Genomic DNA, 23,472 nt, shown 5'->3' on the forward strand with positions numbered 1-23,472 from the left:
ATTTTGGGGTGAATAAAAAGAGTTTGTCAAGCAGATGAATACCATATTTAATTTCTTGGCCAACTTGTTCCTTTCGCTTTCCCTTTTCATCAAAACAGAATACTTATCCCCAATGAAATGTTTCTCTAGATACACACACATACAGTTACCTTATTTAGAATGTTCTAATTAAAAGTGTACATCTCTGAAACATCTTGTGATAAGATCTCCAATTAAGCAGAATGAAATACACATTTGAACTACAAGATTTAGCACCAAATCCATCAGCAGAATCAGATATGTATATTTCCAAATGGAAATAATAGATTCACCTGGTACACCAGTTGCGCTCCTTCCTGGATCGGGATGCCCTGTGCACAATCACTAATGCCCTCGTCCTTTCTCGCCTGGACTACTGTAATGCTCTCTACATGGGCTACCCTTGAAGAGCACCCAGAGGCTCCAGCTGGTCCAAAATGTGGCCGCGCAGGTTGTCATGGGGGTACCTAGGTGCTCCCATGTTACACCCCTTTTAGGTCGCCTGCACTGGTTGCCTGTTGTTTTCCGGGTGCGATTCAAAATGTTAATTATGATCTTTAAAGCGCTCCATGGCTTAGGCCCAGGGTACTTGCAAGACTGCCTACTGCCACCGATAGCCTCCCACCGTCCAGTACAATCCCACAGAGTTGGCCTCGTCAGGGTGCCGTTGGCCAAGCAGGGTTGGCTGGCGACCCCCAGGGGGAGAGCCTTCTGTGTGGGAGCGCCTTCCCTTTGGAATGAGCGGCCCCCAGAGCTTCGCATAACCCCCCATCTCCGGTCCTTCCAGCGCACTCCAAAAAGGTGGCTTTTTTATCAAGCGGCCTAGCCTGAATAGAATAAAGTAAATTATTAATTTTAAATTGTCAATTTTAATTTACCTAAATTTGATGTAAATTGTCAACTGAAGGTTATTGGGTTTTCTATTTAATCTTTTTTAACTTTTGTCATATGTGTTTTTATGTTGTACGCCAACCTGAGTCTTTTGGGAGAAGGGCGGCATATAAGTCCAATAAAACCAAACCAAACCAAATACTATCTTTCAGCCAAACGATCAGCTACAAGCTTTTCTTTATTTTGTCTGAACCTTATTAAAATGCAACATGATTGTGAACTTTGTTTTATATTTGCACTTAATATCTTAAAAAATTCTAGTATCATTGTGTGAAATTCTGGGCTTGTATTAATTTAACCAAGAAATACATACAACCCTTATTGTACTGTATTAAAGGTAAAGGTTCGCCTCATACATACATGCTAGTCGTTCCCAACTCTATGGGGCAGTGCTCCTCTTTGTTTCAAAGCCGAAGAAACAGCGTTGTCTGAAGACATCTCCAAGGTCATGTGGCCGGCATGACTAAATGCCAAAGGTGCATGGAACACTGTTACTTTCCCACCAAAGGTGGTTCCTATTTTTCTACTTACATTTTTTACGTGCTTTTGAACTGCTAGGTTGGCACAAGCTGGAATAAGTAACGGGAAGAACAGCCAAGTGGATGGACTCAATTACAGTGACAATCCATGTTGCATAGAGGACAACCATGTGCAAGGTGAATATATTTAGAGGCTTTAGTGGTAAATTCTCACTGCACTTCCAGATTAGGGTGTGTTTATTGTAGTTAAATATTGTAAATGGAAAGATTTGACTGACTATGCATAATATAATAAAAAAGATGGAATTAGTAAGTACTGAAATAGTAGGTGCTGAAACAATTGTAACTTACTCCTCCTTTAAAATACTATTTCTTCAAAAAGAGCTGTCCAATAAGTCCATCTGAAAACAAGGCAGGACAATCCAAATTATCACACAAAGATAGGAATAACATGACCTTTTGCTCAAATGATTTAATAGCAGTGACGTCTTCTGACTTGAATTAAACAAGGTATAATTTGGGGCATCTGAGACAGTTTGTTTACTTTTCCCCAAAAAGAAAGTATCAAAGTATTTATTTGTATAATGCCATCAGTGTGCAAAAAAAAAAAAAAACACCCAGTATAAGATAAAATGTTCATGTCCAGACAATTTGGAAACTAAAATTCAGTACATGAAGGAGGGATAACAAAGGGTAAGCAATATATAATTTTGGTACATGAGCTTATTTGGCTTGGTTTCAAGCTACAATACTGGAAGGCAGTGATAGGAGACTACAGCCTTCAAACTGTACCCAACATTTTGTATCAATGCACAACCTCTTTTCTACCAACTTTATTAACCCTAATAATAAATTTTCCTTCTCTTCTTTTATGACTGTGGCAACACTTTGTCCTTGCTACCATCATGATCTCGCCTATTTTCGTAGCAACAGTAGTGACTGCCACAAGGGAAAATGAAAAAAAGGGAAAGAGGATTGGCAGAACAATGATTAGAACAGAACAAAAATGGCAAGATGCCTGCGCACGTGGTTTCTGTGGCTGGGCACTCCTTTTTTCACGGTATAGTGTGGATTGGATTTCCCCCCCCCCCTTGATTGAACCTTGTGGGGCAAGGGGCATCTATAGTTGGCAAGCCTTTATTTAGCATTTAGAAAAGCTGGCCACAACATCATCCTTCAGCATCTCTAGAAGGAGAACACAGAGAAGAACTTAATGAAGTTAAGTTAGTTCCACTCCCATTCAAGATGGCTGTGCACATAGATGAACCCTGTGGGCCAAGGGGCATCTATAGTTGTCAAGCCTTGTCACAAATTGGATTGAAATGTGAATAGACCATTACAGACATTTTTTTTTTACATTCTCATAAAATACCGGGCAAGGCAGCTAGGCCCCTGGGGGAGCCATGGATTACTATCCCTGCAGGAAGGGAGAGGAGGCCGGAGAAAATGGAGGGACAGGAAGAGAAAGAGAGGATGTCATGCAGGCGTTCTTTTTAAGCTGAGAGGAATTGAAGATATATGTGGAACATCATCCTTGCAGAAATAAGGTCCCCTCCCCCAACATTCCTTTCAAAAGCATGAAGACATGGTTTTGCCAGCAGGTCAGAGATCCTAGGGTACTATGGAGTCCACCAAGTGATTGATCTGATTCTTGTCATCAGGGGTATCTGTCGTGGCCCAGCAGGTTCCGGTTCAGCTGCTGATGGACTCGGTTAGGGAGGGATCATTTGAGTCTGCCCTGGATGATGTGGAAGGCCCTGTACAGGTTGCAGATTCAGAGCAGGGACCAGAGGGGCTGGTTGGCCACCAGTAGGCGCCTGAGGCATGGAGCAGTGGGGAGGATCAAAGTCCCTGATGCTAGAGCAAGAAGGGCTCAGAAAGGAAGGCAGCAGCTTCGTAGGCAGGCTCACAGACGATAATTAGCACAGGTGGTTGTAGATTGGCCCCTCCCAAGAGAACTTATAGGTGAGGCGTTGGGAGGAGACATTTGCAGGAAACAACCATTTGAATTGGTGATTGAAAAGCTCTGTGTATTTCCAGTCGTGTCTGTTCCTGGGGACTATCTGTGTTGGCACATGAGTGGTCTGGGCTCTCAGCCAAAGGACTTGCTATCTCCTTCATTAAATAGTGGCAAACAGCCAAGCCTGTGTTCTGGCTTATTCACAGGTGTGGAGAGGGGGGTCAGAACAGGTATCAATATGCTTTGTAACCATGAAAGACAGGGAAGGGCTTTTGACTATACAGGTAGTCCTCACTTAACGACTTCTTGTTCAGCAATTATTCAAAGTTACAACAGTGCTGAACAAGAAGACTTACGGCTGGTCCTTGAAATTGTGGCTGTCGCAGTGTCCCCATAGTCACAGGATCATGAATGGGACACTTGGCAACAGGCACACTGTTACACTGTTACAGCTTCCTACAGTCACATCATCACCACTTGTGATCTTCACTGCCAGCTTCCAATAAGTCAAGTCAATGAGGAAACCAGCCACCACCTGATGTTGTGCTTAATGACTGCACATGATTTCTTAAGAACCACAACCAGAACTGTCATTGTACACTGAAGATCGCATTTAATTTCATCGTACAAGGTGCAATGACAATAAAGTAAACTAAACTAAACACCATATGCTAAGATTGGGCATCTACATTTATGCTTACTTGCACAATGGAGTGTTAGATATGCAGGAAGTTAGTCAGATGAAAAAACTGATAACCAGAGAGAAGAAAACTCTGCTATTTATTTCATCCCATCCTGCCATAAAACATCACTTGTAAGAATTTTGTAACTACAATCTTATTTTGATTGAATTAGCATCTCTTGCCACTAACATACATTTTTGACACATCCGACAATACTGTGAATCAATGAACAAAAGAAATCATTTTGAAGCATCTTAATAACTCTCTTAAAGACTTGGGAAACAACTAGCTTTAAACAAAAGTTACATCTATTTAGTTTGGAAGGAAATTGGAAGCTGTGGAATTTGATTATATTAATTTTAGTTTACTACTAATGGTGCACTTTGTGGTTTCAAACAATTTTATTTTGCTAATTCAAAATATACACTAAAGACATTAGTTAATATACTTACATAGATTATAGTTTTATAAATTTAATTATAAAACAGTAATTTTTGAAAAATAGAAAAAGTTTTTATATGTTGGATTTGAATCTCTTTTTTTCTCTCCATTAAGTCAAAATAGCAATAGGAATTAGACTTAAATACTGCTTCACAGTGCTGGACAACCCTCTATAAATGGTTTACAGAGTCAGCATATTACCCCCAATAATATGGTTCATTATTTTACTGACCTCAGAAGGATGGAAGGCTGAATCAACTTTGAGCTGGTAAGACTCAAACTGCCAAATGGTTGGCAGTTGGCAGTCAGCAAAATTAGCCTGCAATACTGCATTCTAACACCACAACCACCAATGGAATTGATATCTGTTTTACTACATCAGAACAACCACCGTATAGGTGGAGCTGGTTGCCGCCATTACAAATGCGAATGCAGGAGTCCAATATAGAAATGCATTGTGTTGCATTTTGAGGTGAATTTGGTTTCAGTAATTTATATACTGTCTTCATTGCTTTTAACCTAATTAGACATTTTGTGTCTCCACATTGATGGATTAAAATGTATAATTTCAAAGTATTTCCGGTCTGTATTCTTAACTGGATGACACATATAGTCGAAATGCATTGTTGTTTGAAGAAATGATCTGTCAGTGATAAATTGCACCAGCAGCTCATACAGTGTATGAAAAGAAAAGAAAAAATGACTTATAGTTAGAACGGCTCAAAGTCTCAATGGATTATTATGCCAGATGTCAAATGAACAGACTCAAAAGCTGAATGGTGTTTATGAAGAAATGAGAAGTGTTGGCATTGTGTTTGCAGGTAATGTAGTCTAATATTATATGAAAAATAACCTCCAAGGCCCTTTTATGCACACAATTCTTTTTTGTTGCTCAGATCACTGAAAGACCTATTGATCTTTTCCACATTTTGTCCCCAAACATTTTAAGTTGGAATAGTTTTATCTTCCCTCTGGCAATTTTGCTCTCCACAAAGTATATTCAGATGCCAGAAAAAAGATAATGACATAGTCTGTTACAAAATGAAATGTATATGTGGAGAAGTGTTTTACACTTTTCAATCTTGTTTAGATATTCACTGTGTCTCTAAATATATAATCCAATGCGTGTTTATTTCAAACATTCTCCCTTGGTATTCTTCAGGGTTTCCTCTAGAAAAAGAGTTTTAAAATTATGGGGAAAAAACCTCAGCTTCAAATATGAGCTTCTTTACCTGGAATTTAAATACATTGATTTCAGTGGAATTGTTCTAAGGGTGAAAAAAGATGTTTTCATACACAAACAAGACTTGCATAGCATAACATTTTTAAATCTCTGTTTTATTCTAATAATATAGAAATATAACAATCCATTAATAGAAAGGTATGGAAATTAGTTGTCTACATCCAAAGAAATTTGTAATAATCTGAATCATGTTTCCCTATTCAAAAATACAAAAGACCATTGTTAAATTGTTAATAAAGCTTTTAATTAAAAAAATGAAGGAAGATATGAAGAAATACAGGAACCAATGGCATAATTAGGTCTGCGGTACTTTGACCAAGTGAACTATATTCAAATTCAAGCAATAATAAATGTTTATTCCACTTTTTGGAATAATTGGCAACAATATTGGAAGTTCATTCATGTCAGTAAATAAAAGTAAAATTAAAATATTACAAAAGTATCTATTATAAAAGAAGTTTTTAATTGTGATTTATTACTGCTGATATAATTAAACAAGATTTCTGTGAAACCCTTCAGAATTAAAAATAAATGCTTATCATTGTTTATTACATCTTTTATCATTCTACTCTTTCTGAATTCTGCTTTAAATACAGTTGCACTTAAGTGTTGAAACAGTAGATGTACAAAGGGACTTTTGATGGTTGTTGTTGTTGCTTTAATTATGCCAGGTCTGCATCAAAACTTCAAACTTTTGAATAATTTCTTTCTCAATTTTTTACAAATTTTGTTGCTAAATATCAGCAACTGTGACTGAATGATGCTCAGAAGCCACTGAGAAATGTTGGGGACAGGTATGCAGCTGCAGTGGCTAAGATTGCCTGTCCCTTATCTATTAACATCCCTGCATGAAAAATTTGTAATCTCCATCCTTACATATTGAAAATGAAATCTAAAAAAGATCTTTAGCTGGCTACATTTAGCAGCCTTTCTATGATGAGGAAAGCTGATAGAATAGGATTTCAAGTACATTTAGTAATGTGTGAATGGTCTAGAGGTCTGAAATTCTCATCCTCTGAAACAAGAAAAGAACTAAAACTCATGGGCCATCCATGGATGTCAATCACAGAAGCAAACATTTGCTCTAATCACTAGGTAGCAGCGGTGTTAGGGTTCTCTACATTCCTTTTCTTCCATCTAGCGGTAGAGATCTGCCAATCAAATATAGGATTCCTTCAGCTGTTGCTGTTCTTTTTTTTCATGTTTTATTTATTTTATTTATATTACTTTCCATTTCCATCAAACAGTGTAAGATCTGGGTAAAGTTATTTAAACAGTCATAATCCACATATTTGTTATTATATTAATCACAATAATATTAATAGTATAACTGCATATCAATATGATTACAATAATACATAACATCATCATCAATTTCTCTCCACATTAACATTTCCTTTTTTTATATATATCTCTAACTTCTGTTTCTACCCTGTTTCCCTGAAAATAAGACCTCTCCATATAATACTGTATTTTTTGGAGTATAAGACACACCAAGATTTTGAAGAGGCAAATTTAAAAAAAAAAAGTTTTTGCACTCTACAGACCTCCCAAAAACGGCCTGTTTTTTTGCAAAAACGGGTCTGTTTTTTTTTTTAAAGGGGGCATGAATAGCCTTTAGGAGGCTTATAGAGTGCTCCTGGGGGCTCGGGGGGGGGGGTTAAAATTGAGCAAAAAACAGCCCATTTTTTGCTCATTTCTACCCTCCCCAGCCCCCAGGAGCACTCTGAAAGCCTTCTAAAGGCTATGCACAGAAATTTTGGTGAAGGGGTGGGGTTTCGGGAGGCAAAAAATGCTGTATTCAGTGTATAAAATGCATCCAGATTTTCAGCCTCTTTTTTTAGGGAAAAAGGTGTGCCTTCTACTCCAAAAAATATGGTAAGTCCAATTGGGCTTTAGAGCACATACAGTAAAATAAGCCCTCTCTGAAAATAAGCCCTCCCCCAAAATATTGCAACACAGCAGCACCTGTGAGATGACTACACTCGCCACCTCTTGCACCTCAAAAATAATAAGACCTCCCCGAATATAAGACCAAGTGCTTATTTCGGGGGTCAAAAGAAAATAAGTCCATGTCTTATTTTCAAGGAAACAAGGTATTGTCTAACCATTGATAAAATACATCCCACATCAGAAAATATTCAGTTTCTTCTTTATCCTGAATAATGAGCATTAATCTGTCCATTTCTGTGCTTCCAATATTTTCTTCATTATACTCTCATCTGATGGCATCTCATCTGTTGCTGTTCTGAATCTTCATAGTTCAATGGACATGATTTTGCCACAATTGTCTTGTGAGAAACAACTCTGTTGAACATTTGTAACAACAGTGATACTTTATCTTTTTCAGCTCTTTTTCCATTTTATTTTTCCAGGCATCACAGTTTTTCCCAATACCTGCCTTCATATTATTTATTCAAAATATTTAAGGTATAGCATCATTATTGGTGCTTCCAGGGAGCAGTCTTGTTTTAATGCATTTTGTGATAAATAATGTGTTCTTCTTGAGATACAAGATGTACTCAATTGTTTTTTTCCAATATCATAATTAAAAGCATCCATTTTTATTTTGTTCAGCTTTTTGCTGTTCCAGTTTTCAAATCATATGCTACAACTGGGAAAACACAGTCTTGATAATAATACTGTTATGGTCAATGTGAAGACATTGCACTTTAATACTTCATTATGATCTACCATAGTCTTCTTCCCAAGTGGCAGGTGTTTGTTGGTTCATAATGACAATCTCTATGAATTTTTGAACCAGGAAATTATAGTTTATTACTACTTCAGCTGCCTATTTTCATTTGGTGAGCATTGCATAGTTTTAGTTTTGTCTAATATTGAGCATCAGATCAACTTCTGAACTTTCATTTCCCCTTCAATAAGAAATTCCTTGTCTTCCTTGCTTCTAACCATTGAGGTGGCACCATCAGCATTTCTGAGGTTCTTGATGTTAGTCTGAGCAATTTTATTTCCTAATTCTTCTTTAATTTCTTCTACTCTACGATTGTTCATAATACCAAGTTTTCCTGAAAATAAGACAAGGCTTTATTCTCTTTGGACACACACACCCCTGGAAATAAGTGTTTGGTCTAATTTTCAGGGAGGTCAGGGAGGTTTTTGAGGTGCAGGAGGCAGTGAGCATGGTCACCTCATGGCTGCTGCTGTGTTGCAATATTTTTGAGGAGGGCTTATTATCCAGGGAGATCTTATTTTCAGGAAACAGAGTATAAGTGGTGATATCAACCTTAAAATGTTCCCTTCCCAATTTTGAATCATTTAGTTGTCCTGTGCTCCAACCCAACTATTGTTTCTTAAATGTCTATGGAGATTCTTAGTCATACAGGTCATGTTTTTCTGAAAGATGCTTTTTTTGTTTTAAAAGAATTTTATTGGTTTTTAAAATTTATGGGAAAAGGGTAGATGGATATACAAAAAAAATTTTTGGCAGCTCCATCGTGCTAGAGGTAGGAATCTCTCCAATTCTCACAACTTTTACAGAAAAGAAAACAAAAGATAAAAGATAAGCAGAAACAGCATCTTATTATACATTGCATCAACCATGTGTTCCATCATCTCTTTTGCCACTTTCTAATATATCAACAATTAGAATGATATTCCAGATATATTTATTTTTGTGACCTGAGTCTTTCCATTATTGTTCCCTCTCCCCTGTCCCCAGGCGGAGCCGCAGCTCCTCCCTCCTTCATGTCTTGGGTATTGTCTCCTTTTTCACTACTTCTTATATTCCTGTCCTCTAGGAGGGCACTATGTTTTTTAATGAAGGCCTCTGCCTCCATAACTGTGTTAATTCTAATTCTGTTTCCCTCCCAGAAGATCAGCATTCCTTCTGGCAATAACCATCTAAACCAAATTCCCTTATTATATAATTTCTTTGTTAAGGGGGAATAGTTCCTCCTTTTCTCTCTTATTTTTTTCGGAATTTGCTTAAGAATGGCAATTCCTTTATCTTTATATTTTAGTGGTTCCCCCCCTCTGAGCCCCTAGAATCTCATCCCTCATGGTCTTCCTAATGCTCCCCAGCTCCTGAGGCAAAACTGGAGACCCCCCATGGCTGCCGCCTATCCGGGCGGTTCCAGCAAGCCACCCTATGGCAGGTGGTCCCTCCAACACCACCTGTGCTCCTTAAAGGAGCCCACCGGAGAAGTGAACAGCAGACCAATGCCCGTCGCCTTTGGAAACCGGAAGTGATCCTGAAAGGTGCTTTTTCAAGAGGCAACTGGACTTTCTGGTTTTTCTTTGAACATCTCGCTTCTCGTCCAAGAAGCTACTTCAGCTCTGACTGGATAATCCTTCCATTCAACTATCCAGTCAAGTTGCCTCTTAAAAAATGCACCTTTGGGACTATTGTTTCTTAGTTAGCATATACAGTTTTCAACAGAACCTTAAGTAACCTATTACACCCATGTTTTTAATGACTATCTATAACGTCTTGTGAAACTGCACAATGAAAAACCTTTGTATAACCAACAAAGGAAAAATTAATATCTTTTTGAAACTTCCTAGTCTTTTCCATCATGTACTAGGACTATAATCAGCAGGATGTATTTGCCTTTTCGAAATTCAAACTATTTATCTGGCAATTCTCATTTCATGTATTGTTGAAATATGGATTGCAAAATCTTGAGCATTATCTTGCTACACTGACTTGAATTACATTCCTTTGATTTATCAGCACAGAAATATATACAAACTATAGCAGCTCCATTGACTTCAAGGAGTTAGTTCACACTTTAACTTTCTATTAAATTGATGGGATTTTTAACAATGTTTCAACTGGCAAAGTTTTCATAAATGCCATGACACCATGCAATATTAACCCAGTTTCTCAGTGCAGAAAAAGGTATTTGAATTTCAGCCAATACCATGGGGCATATTTGATTGATTAAGGCAGAAATTGATGCAGCAAAACTTTTTCTGCCTCTAGTGAGAAAGGAGGAAAACAGACACACAAGACAGTGGAGGAATGTATGTTTTTTTTTAAAAAATGTTTTTACAACGGAACAACAACAAATGTATGTACAACAAATATTTACAACACAATCCTGATGTTCACATGATGTCAGGTTTCCTCCTAAGTCTCACTGCCAGAGACTCCCTCTGGCTTTCCTGCTCCTTCTCCAGTGGCTTAGCAAGAAAGAGAGTGGAAAAAATGAACTGGATTTAATGCTATGTTCTCAGCATGGCTTGAATTTCTCCTATATCTACTTAGCTGAATATCTTCTGCTTCTCTACTGAAAGAAGAACCCAGAGGTGGGTTTCTGCAGGCGTTACTACCGGTTCAGTGTGCACGTGATTTGTGCATGCACAGTTTTCTGTGCATGTGCAGAACATTAAAAATGTCAAAAAAAAAAAAAACATGCCGTGGTGCCTGGGGAACTGGTTTGGGAGCATGGTGAGCCTGCCATCCCTACCGGTTCAGCAACCCAGGTGCAATTTCCACTACCAGTTCACTCAAACCTGTGCAAACCGGTAGCAACCCACCTCTGGAAGAACCTCTCTCAATGACTTCTGCCCAGTCCTTCCTTAGAAGTCTCTAATGAAGCTTGTCTAATGACCAACAATACTCTCTTTCCAAAGTCACTTAGGTGAGATGGGTGGTGCAATGTGTTTGTTTGATTGTTTGTCTTCTATAAAGATGCTGCATACAGGCATTTGGATCTTTTCTTCTCATCTTTGTTCTTGAGTCAAAATGTACTCTGTTGTCTGTTTTCACTTCCTTTCTTCCAGGGAAGCTAGCCATGAACTTTCTTCTCCCTTCCTAACCAGGAATTAAAACTATCATGCACACACATATAACTTTGCTCTCCAATGTTTACCTCCAGCCTCTCAGTTTCATATAGGCTTTTTCTCCTTCTCACTCTCTCCCAAATTTTGAGTCAGACTGGCAGCATCTTCTCTGGCAACTGAGAATTTCTCTCTCTACATCTCACAAAATCAGAATTTTAACACCATGTTGTATCCAAAATCAGATAAATTAGAATTCCACATTTAGAGAGAAATTCAGATTAAGAAATTTTCTTATTAAGTGTTAGCGTTCTTCATTCTGTTACCTAATTTGGTTCCTTATTCCCTAAATTTCCTTCCCACTTTGGCTCATGACTTCATTCTGGCCAAAGCTTAAATAAAATGTCATTCAAAAGGTCCCAAGGCTGAACTTTGCAACCTTAGGTTGTTTGAACATCTCAGCTTCTCCATTTCAAAAGTTGATTGTAGAATTTTAACAAGACAATGACATATTTAGCAGAAGGATATTTGCATTAAGTATGTCTGGCAAGTCATTTTGACATTTAAACCAATAAGCAAATATCCACATTTTCTGACTATCCTTTGTTCATGCCCAGAGGAAAATAACCATAGCAGATACTGAATTCTATTACATTTATTTGTGCATCTTCCATAATATGACCTTTCTTAATTTATGCCTTTCACTATAAATCTTTCAAGTTTCTTACTGGAACCTCACTATTTCATAAATATACCTTATTGTATTCTTTTGAATTTATACTCCAGATGTCTTTAAAAGAAATTCCATCCATCCTTCCTTCCTTCTATTTTCTTTAGAGCAGGAGAAACAGATAGTAAAAGAATCAATCTTTTTCAACCTATTAGAAAAAGCTCCTGGTCCTTCTTGATGAAATATACTTTTGGGCTACAGCCTGGCTTCCTATGTAGTAAAGTCTCATAATATTTGTCCTTAAAAAAGTCAGATAACATTGACTCCCTGGATCAAATATAGGAAGTAATAGAACTGCCAGAAATTAACCTCCCCACCACTACCCCAGAGGTGGTATTCTGCTGGCTTGCCCTGGTTCAGGAGAACTGGTAGTGGCGGTGACAGGAGACTCTGCCTACTGCCCAGATGTCATCATGGACGCTCTGCACATGAGCATAAGTGCAGCACACACTCCCATTTCCGAACCAGTAGTAAAAGTAAGAGGATTTAATGCCTGCTCTACACCCAAACCACCTCACAGGGCTGTTGTTATGCAGAAAATGGGACGTAGAAGTAGCATTAGGTATGTTCGCCATCTTGAGTTATCTATACATCATCATCATCATCATCATCATCATCATCATCATCATCATTATTATTAAATTGTATCACAGCGGCCAGTTGTTTCGCCGGATTTGGCATTGATTACTAGTCGGGCCCCACCCAGGGGCCTAGGTCATCGTAACGTATTTTCGTAATATACGTGCTGATCCAGGCAGTGCAGCTTTTTGCATTTGACTGATGGTGATTTTGTCAAGTTTTAACTGTTTTAAATGTAATTCATTTAAATGTCAATTTTTAGGTCCTGGTATTTCACGATTTTTTCATGTTCTTTCTCATCGACCCTGCTATCACCTGGTATTGCGATGTCTATGATTGTAACCTTATTTTTCTCAACCAGTGTGATGTCTGGTGTGTTATGCATCAGTATTTTGTCCGTTTGTATATGAAAATCCCATAGGATCTTGACCATCTGATTTTCGGTGACTTTTTCAGGCTTATGTTCCCACCAGTTTGTTGTTGTTTTAATATTATAATTTTTGCACAAATTCCAGTGGATCATTTGTGCTACTGAATTGTGCCACAATTTATAATCAGTCTGCACGATTTTTTTACAGCAGCTGAGTATGTTGCCAACAGTTTCATCAACTTCTTTGCAGAGTCTACATTTGGCATCATCAGAGGATTTTTTGATTTTGGCCTTAATGGCATTTGTTTGGATAACTTGTTCTTGCGCAGCCAGGATTAGTGACTCTGTTTCTTTCTTCAATGTACCTGTTGTTAACCATAACCAAGTTTTTTCACTGTTCACTTTATCTTTTATTTTTTCCAGAAATTGACCATGCAACGCTTTGTTCTGCCAACTCTCCATTCTTGATTTTATCACATCTTTTGTGTATTCTTGTTTCGTCTGTTGGGCCTTCAGTAGATTTTTGTTCTTTACTTTGATTAATAGATGTTCTACTGAAGGCCCAACAGACGAAACAAGAATAGAGAAAAGATGTGATAAAATCAAGAATGGAGAGTTGGCAGAACAAAGCGTTGTATGGTCAATTTCTGGAAAAAATTAAAGATAAAGTGGACAGTGAAAAAAACTTGGTTATGGTTAACAACAGGTACATTAAAGAAATAAACAGAGTCACTAATCCTGGCTGCGCAAGAACAAACTATCTGAACAAATGCCATTAAGACCAAAATCGGAAATAATAATAATAATAATAATAATAATAATAATAATAATAATAATAATAATAATAATAATAATAATAATAATAATAATAATACATTTTTGAATGTTCAGTTTGCTGAGTGTCATGTTTAATGAATTGTATAATAATAATAATAATAATAATAATAATAATAATAATAATAATAACAACAACAATAAATGAATAAAGTATATAATAATAATATAGGTGGGAAATAAATAAATAAAAACGTAAAGGAAGCAGATCATAATTCAAACTTGCTGTGTGAACAAGTTATGAATGTTTCACAAAAAGGTGAGTCTGAGCAGGATATCTCAGGTTTCCTGAACGAAGAACACATGGATTTGGAATGTTTAGCACCTCTCTTCCTTGTCTATACAAATTGTATGCTAAAATGTTTCTATTATTAACCCCAATGTGACAAGTGAATTTACTGAGAACAGATTGCAATGGCGTCTGGGATGTTATTTTCTTAGGTGATGAATTTATATCGTAGACTTGAAGGACATTAATGAATGCAGAAGATGCAGATGGCCAGGCGCCATTTTTTTAAAATCTTTTTTTTTTTCCTAGGTGGTGTACAATTATGCACAAGCAATCATTTTGCAGTTGTCAATACTAGGAAGAAAGAATTGGTCCTGGACAAGACTAATTCTTAATAAATCAGCATGTCATGAGGAGCTTTGTCATGAAAATCACTGTGTGAATAGGCAAATGATTAATAAATAGAACTCCAAGGTGACAAGTGTTAATTACTGTCCTAGCATGTGATAATGGGATTCTAATACCATGCAGTGCTGTAAGACCCCACAGCCATCAGACACCGATCCAGCAAAAGTGACAGATGAAGTAACCTGGAGGACACTGACAAAAAAGGAAGAAGAGTCAACCACTGTCATTGCTGCAAAAATAGCAAAAGGCACTCTCCTTATGAGAGCATAGACAGTAGTGGCACCAGTGGAATGGAGGCAATCAACATCAGCTAATTGAAAAAAGCCATTCCTTCTTCCTCTGTACTTCTGACATTAGATGAATATAGTTGTTCCCTGTTTGTCCTTTCAATTTCTAAAACTTAGTCGCTGCTTTAGAACATTCAAGGTTCTAGAATCTAGATAGCTTCAAGGTTCTAGATAGAAATTCAAGGTTATTAGACCTGCTGGGGACATCAGCAGTACTTCAAACCATCCTCTGCAACAGTATTTCTCAATCTTGGAAAGGTCAGCATGCTGGCTAGGTAATCTGAGAGTTGAAGTCCACACATCTTAAAAGTTGCCAGGATTGAGAAATGCTGCCTAATAACATTGCCTTCTGTCCGCAAACATCATCTGGAGCAAACATAATCAAGGATCGTACTCCACATTTGTTTCACTGTTTTATTTGTGCAGAGCACTGGAAAAAAACTAACTTGTCTTGGAGAATAACATTCACCAACTTGTTCATTACAAAGTCACATTTCTGTTGTCATCAACCAAAGGAAGAACAGTAAAAGCTTCATCAGTTTTGCCTAGTCTGCAGCTAAAGGAAATTTCTTGATGCTGCAGCCATAGGAAACTAAATATTGTGTTTCAGCTTAATTGTTTTGTTAATTTGGTACACTTAGTGCTATTTATTGTCTTATTCGTTTACCTTACTTGCATGCAATATTTTACAGTTTAAATGCTACACAAATGAAATTGTGTCAGGGGAAATGTCTATATGTACTGTGTGAATACTGTACATATGACTTCTGCTACAATACATCCTACTTTTGCTTAAGAGAAAATTTAAACAGTTACTGAAAAAAGTTAATCATGAAACCAGACAATGAAAACTGCCAAAGATTCAGTAAATGCATGCATCCATTTCAAATTGGAAATGAATTTAAACTTTACTCCAGTCTGCTATATTTGTTTGTTTGTCTTGTTTGTTTGTCAAGATAACAAGTATAGGTATGAACATAAACAAAGGAAGTAAATACAGATAAACGGGGACAGTAAGACAGGAACAGTAGGCACTCTGGTGCGCTTATGCATGTCCCCTTTATGGACCTCTTAAGAATGAAGTGAGGTCCACGGCAGACAGTTTGAGATTGAAGCTGTGAGTGTTTGTGGCTATAACAATGGAGTTGGGTAGAACATTCTGGGTGTTGACCATTCTGTTGCTGAAGTCGTATTTTCTGCAATCGAGTTTTAAGTGGTTTACCTTGAGTTTGTATTGATTGTTTGCCCCTGTATTATTGTGATTAAAGCTGAACAAGTCATTGACGGGCAAGACGTTATAGTAGACAATCAATATTTATTTTACCCCACATTTCAGGATAATCATCCTCACAAACTAGTTGGTAAGCAATCTAAACAATTTAAATAAAAATACAATTAGAAGGATGGAACGAGTAAGTCCTAGGATTCTTCATACTAGGTAGCTAGATATCATAACCCTATAGTAGGGGAGGGAAAGTACACCTGAGCAGGTTTTTGGCCCTGGTTTCATCTTGCAAAGAGAGACCTAAGTCTGGTGAGTTAGGATCAGCTATATTTTTACTCAGATTATGAAGCAATGGCAGAGAAAAAGAATATCTGACAGTGACTGAGGAGGCAATACCTCATGATGAAGTAAATTTTATCACATTGTGGCTTCCTTGGATCTCTGATTAGATTTAGAAGAGGGGTAACATTCTCCTTGTAGCTTGATGCTTACTTGCAGAATAAAGCTCATGAATAGGCTCAGTAACAGAAGTAGGCAAGGTTTGGACTTTACAAGGATTTAGTATTCACTGTACAGTTTCAAAGTTAGGCAATTTTAAATTAGCAACTCTGACTTTCTCTAAAAAAAACATTTCATTGTATATGAATATTATTAGATAAACAGAAGAGTGTGTGCATTACTAAACAAGTAAATACATTTATTGTTAGAACCATAGGTCATAACTTTATTACAGAGCGTAAAATGCAGCAATGCAAAATAACAATAAAATAAAGGATTATTAAAAAAAGAGTGCTGGAAAATGAGACAAAAGTAAAAGAAGGGCTACAGTTAAGAACTTAAAACAGTTTCAATGACAACAAAGCAAATGTAGCAACCTGTCTTGGTTAGCATGTACTGTGTATAGATGGTCCAAGGATCAGTCTCCAGCTAAAAGGGAGTGAAATGTTGAATGCCAATACCACTTAGAGAGAAAATACTGCACTGGATGGATGCATAGTCTGATCTGGTTCAGCAAAACTTTCCATTTCCACCTTTTCTCTAATTACCACAGCCTAAAGCCACAAAATCCAAGATAACATATTTATTCCTTTATATAAGGTCTAGTGGAGATTCTCTCTTGATCAGGCATATTATTTCAATGAGTTGAGGGAAGTTAGAAATCTAGAGATGACCTGTTGAAAACATTACTACATGGGTGACAAACCTGTGGCATTACGTTGCTGTCATTTGATATTTTGCAACATGTTTTCCTTCATGGAGCTGGGATGGGCATGGCCTATGCATGATGCATCCGGCCTGCGGGCTGGAGGTTTAACACCCCTGCATTAGTAGGCCTTTGATCAATATTATTTTCGAAACACTAGTAAGGCAAATGTTTGCAAACTGCATATGAAGGCCTTAACCCCTCAACTATTAATTATGACAATGGTCTCAAATTTCTCTGAAATTTCTAGTACAATTTTTATTTCTTTCCTTTTCAAATTTGTGTGCATGTGTGGTCCTCCTGAAGCATAAGGGTTTTTTAGTTTTCTATTGGGTCATCTTCAGTAAAATCCAATGTTGCCATTTTTCAAAAGGCACAACTATGAACTCAATTTACATATTATTATTAAATATTGTTCAAGGAAGAAATGAACTTGTCTTTCCACCCTCTGTTTTTAATTCCTTGCATTCTGCCTTATTGGCCCCTTATTGAGTTTTTTGTTTTGTATTAATCTAACCGTAAAATAGCAATACAACTCCATTTAACATTTAGTGAAGAATTTCAGACTTTTCAAAATATTTACTTCCTCGCCTTCCTTTCAACCTGAGAATTTATTGTCTTCCTCTCATTTTCACAATATAATAGTTTACATATGGGTATTTCATTTCATGTTATTAAGTGAGACATGTCTTCTCCAAATTTATTTAACCATATTAAAAGTTAGCTAAAATTCAGCTGTCACCAATTTGTAGGAGTGACTACAATGTGATGAAAAACATGTTTTCTTTTGCTTAACTTGAAAATTTTTCAATCAACTTTAATTAATACTTCTAGCATTCTAGCATTTTGCCAGGAGAGAAAACGTATCCCTCTTCACAATGCAATATCATTTATCCAATTTCCTGTAAAACCCACATAAAACCTGACAGAAATATTTGAGAAGCTATATCAAGAATATGGTTAGAATATTCTTATAAATATCCCATATTTCTGTTTATTTCACTAACTTTTGTCTATATAACAAATGATGTTGCTCTTAAATGTCAGAGTTTGAATTCAGGGACTTGAAAAAGAATAGAATTTCTGACTATAAGGTGAGGGTGAATGGAATACTATATTGACTCCCTCGTGTAAACTGAGTATACGTTTACATTGTTAGTAAAGAACAGCTAACTGGATGAAAAAAGTACAGAAGCCATTGTCAGAAAGTGAAGGAATGGGAATGAAGGGTTGGATGTCTGAGTAGCTTCAGAAAAATAGGTAATATATGACACTTTTCATTTTCTTTACACTTTGCCTTAAGTGGTCCAGAATATTAGAATGTTCTCGTCTAGAAGAGAAAGCAGTGGTTGCCGGGGGGGGGGGGGAGACACAAGTCTAGAGGCAATTTTTTTTGTTTGTTATTTTATGCATCTAAGCCAGTATTGTCAAAGGTATTGACAACTTTGATTGTGGTAATAGCTCCTTAGGTTTTAAGAAGAAAAGGGGCTTTTGTTTTTTCTACTAGTTGGGTGTTTCAAATGCCAGAAACTGAATATGAAATCTTATTTGAAGTATATGTCCTGCAGTATGATATGATCCCATCTCATGATACTAAGGACTTAGCATTCAGGTAACCTCTTCCTCCAAAATGGGCTAGCCAAAATGGGTTAGCAACCAACCAACCAAGGTGAGAACGGATGACATACTGGATATTTACCTTCCACTTATTGAAAAAGCAACCTCCAGATTAATTTTTTGGTTGTATTTTTACATTGTACATAAACACAACACTATTTTTGTCTTATGTTGCCTTCAGTGTTCCTGTCTGTTTTGGCTGAAGAATTGTATTGCCTTTATTTATTCATTGACTGTTTCGTAGAGACTGAATGCCTCAACTAGTTGCACTGATCTGAAATATCTTTTAGACCTTCATTTTAGCAGGAATGCTGAAATAGCATAGTGGTTACTGCCTTTGCTTAACAAAGAACGGTTCCAGTTTAAAACCTGGCAGAATTTGTATTGCTATTTTTTCCTCTGAGTTCATAAGAATTTTCCAATCCTTCTTTTTTAAACAAGATCCAGATGTGTGTTGCTTTATCACTTTTCCAAACATTTTATCTCAAGTGAATTTTGAAATACTTAAATGACATATCATAGACATACTTTAAAATGTTGAAAGGAAAACTAGCTAGGAAGGAAGCTGATTAGTAGTTGCTTTCCTTGAAAATAAGGTGGAAAGGCAGAGGAGCAAAAAAAAAACAACCTGTTATCGTAGAGACAGCAGTCAGATTTTATTTATTTATTTATTTATTTCTTAGATTTTTAGACCGCCCCTCTCCCAGAAAGGGACTCGGGGCGGTGTACAGTCAATACAAATAAAACCAGTCATAATAATAAAATACATTTAAGATACATTTGGAGGGGGAGATAGGCTGTACTAAGAAATAAATATATTCTAATCCTAAAAACATCACAATTAAAACCCCAAACCCAATTAAAATAAAATAAATCCCTGGGAGGTAAAACTAAGAAAGTGCCAGGCCAGCTGATTGAAATAGGTGAGTCTTTAACTTTTGCCGGAAGGAACGGAGGTCGGTGGTAGTTCGAATGTCTGGGGGGAGGTCATTCCAGAGGGTTGGGCCCATCACAGAGAAGGATCTACCCCTAGGTGTCGCCCGCTGGCATTGCCTAGCAGATGGCACCAGGAGGAGCCCCTCCCTGTGTGAGCGGATAGGTCGCAGGGACGTGTGTGGTAGGATGCGATCCCATTAACCAATCAGACTGAGTCTACACTGATGATGTCATCGGGCTCTTGTGCTCCTCCCCAGTTTCAGACTCAGTCCAACCTTGACTGGCTGTGAGAATTGATCTCTCCTCCAGATTATTTAATTATGTCTCTAATTGGTGAATTTTTCAAAAAAAATGTTGTTCCTTTAAATTGGTTCCTTAAATAATCCTTTATTCTACAAATTGGAGAGAATTCAAAACTGATCTCTAGCTGCCTCTCCTCAGCTGTCTGATTGCCTGTGGCCATGAGTTCGCTCAGGAAGCCTGCCTTGCAATCAGTTCAGCCAGCTCACGAGCTACGGCTCCACAGCTGTTTCCAAGTAGCGCTCCTTGATTCTGGGCACTCAGAGGGACGCTCGACTGGCCGTTTCACACGCAGCAGTTCCAGGTGAGTCTGGTGGCCATTCTGCAGATCGCCTGGCCACACTTAGTATCGGCAGCCATTTTGCGTGTCAGAAAAGCCCACAAAGAAAACAGTGGCCATTTTGAGGCTCAGAAAAGCCTCAGAGAAAAAAAAGTCGGCCATTTTGGATGCTTTAAAAAGGCATGAAATCTACAGCAGCCATTTGTAATGTCCAGCAATGCGGGATCATCCCAGGTGGACCGGATCAGGAGCGCCTGGCCAGCAAACAGGCGAGACCATTGCCTATCTTATTGGGGTGTTGATTAATGTATGGGAAAATGGCTGATCCAGCTATGGATACGAATGCAGGATTAGAGGAGACAGGGCCATCAGGGGCAAAGAGCAGCAGGAAGAGGCAAGCCAAAGAGGCCCCTTCCTCAGGAGTAGACCCCAGGGTCTCTAAAGTGACTACCAGGGCAGAAGAGTACAGGCAGAAGGCCCTTGAGAAAGAATTTCAGAGGCCCCAAAACAACAACATATTCTAACTGCCCAGCCCTCCCTCCCTCCGAGGATCACTGAGTGGTATCCCCAGCTCCAACTGTCTTGTCTCCCATGGGCCCTGACACCCCTTGGCCTATTCAGATGGGGAATTGTCTTCTTCAGAGTCCTCGTCTTCGATGGAACCTGACAACAGAGGCAATTACTTTGATGTCCCTCTCAATAGGGAGCACATCTTTGAACAGGCTTCCCTCCTGGTTACACATGGCTCTGCCCCCCCCCCCCATGTACACCTCTCCTGCTGATATGGCAACCATCATTGCTGAAACCATTAAACAGGTCATGGCTGCTGGCCTACAACAGCAACTCCAACCTGCTCCATCATATGGCCATAAGCATAAATCTTCTGCTGCGGCTCAGCAACCTGATCCCTCTGCCTCTATTTCTCAGGCCTCAATTGGCAGGGAGCAAAATAATCTGTGGGACTCAGACCTGTATGATGACAAGGTGATCATCCCAGATACCCCTGCCTTTACCGGATTATTCAAAACTGATCATTTCAAGTCCCTTCTTCTTAAGGCCATTAAAGCTGCTAACTTACCATCTTCTGCTTCAGCTTCTACTTCACAGGATAAACCGGCAGAAACGGCTTCAACTGAGGGTTCCAGTACCCCATTCACCGAACCCACAGTGGAAAAAGAGGTGATCCCTATTCCCAAGGTAATCCTGAATGTTATCCAGAAGCAGTGGGAGTCTCCAGGCACGGGCCCACAGCCGACCAACCTTGACAAACGTTTCTACAATATTGTACTAGACCGCACCAAGTTCTTCGAGACTCCCCCAGTGGACACACCGGTTGCAGCCCTGTCTTCACCTACTGTGGTCTCTGGAGCCCCTGAGGAGGTTCTTAAGCCTGAGGAGAAAAGGTCAGATCAAACCTTAGTCAAAAACTAGCATACCTTTGAAGTAAGCGAAAATAAACCTAAGGCATAATCTAATAAAAAATCTTTAATGTAAATAAAGTAAAAATACAAACTTACTAACTAAATTAATCACATCTTGGCAGAGCTTCTTTGGCTGCCTGGCTACAGACAAAGGAAGGAAGGAAGAAGGTATGTGATGTAATGACCTGCGCAGTAAATCATTGCTGATAAGAAACAGTTCATTCTACCGTATAACTCAGAATGCAGGTACAGCTGGCAAACCAAATAAACACAATGACAGCCCGGTCCCTTTTATAGGAGGTCGCCCTTTCAACCGGCAGATGGGGGACCTTCCTTCCCCCGTTCACAACACGAATCCTACACTCCCAGACAGGGATCTCACCAGGACAGGTCCAGTAGAAACACACAGCATTTCCCCTCCAAGAAATCTTACCGTGGAGGAGGCAACTGCCATTTTTCATGTAGGAAATGACTATCTGGACTCTCTTCTGATCAGAGGCCGCCTGGCGTTCTTTGCCCACCACTGGGAGGAGACCACAACAGACAATTGGGTACTCAAAGATGTCAAATTTGGTCTCATGCTGGAATTCCTCTCCATCCCCCAGGAACACTTTGTGCCATGCTGGTTTCTTGATGCCCTTGCAAGAGGGCACTGATGGAACAGGCCATTCAGCACCTGTTTGAGATCTGAGCCATCCAACTGGTTCCTCCCCATCAGGAAGGGCAGGGGTTTTATTCCCACCTGTTTGAGGTACCAAAGAATTCTGGGGAATGGAGAGCAATTTTAGATCTAAAAACATTGAACCGCCACATTGTCTATCGGTGGTTCAAAATGCATTCTCTGCACACCATCCTCCAGGCGGTCAGGAAAGGCAACTTCCTCATGTTGGTAGACTTGACCAAAGCTTACCTTCATATCCCCATCTTCATAGACCACTGAAAATATCTCCGCTTCTGCTATGGGGTGAGGCACTTCCAGTACCGAGCTCTTCTGTTTGGTCTATCCTCTGTCCCCAGGGTATTCACAATGGTACTGGCAGCACTAGCCACCCACATCAGGTCATCCCCAGTTCGGATTCTCTGTTACCTGGATGACATCCTCTTGTTATCCAGGTCTCCGGTTTAGGCAGAAAGAGATCTCATCCTCACCATTCACACCTTGTGGAATCACGGGTTCGGGGTGAATCTCAAAAAGACTCACCTCATTCCCAGCACTCGTCTTCTCCACTTTGGGGTCTTGATAGACACCATGGCAGAGAGGGTGTCCCTATCCAACGACTGCATTCTCAGTCTGAGGGAACTTGTCAGGAAGGTGCTACATCTAAGCAAGACATCCCTTCTTCTTCTCTCCCAAGTCTTGGGCAAGATGGTATCCTGCTTCTGGATTGTCCTGTGGATCAGGTTTCAAAGCAGGAGCCTTCAATGGTTCGTTCCCAAGTTTGGACACCCCTGATATAAGGATTTGCAGTTGCAGCATCTGCTAAATGATATGTGTTCTTTACAAATTAAGGTTCTCTGAGTTTAATGGAAATTATTGTTACATATGAGAATGAGATTGAGATCCCAAGGATGTACATTTGGTTTTTATT

This window comes from Natrix helvetica (genome assembly GCF_964273705.1).
Source record: "Natrix helvetica genome assembly, chromosome: 1".
In the NCBI taxonomy this organism is placed as follows: domain Eukaryota; kingdom Metazoa; phylum Chordata; class Lepidosauria; order Squamata; family Natricidae; genus Natrix; species Natrix helvetica.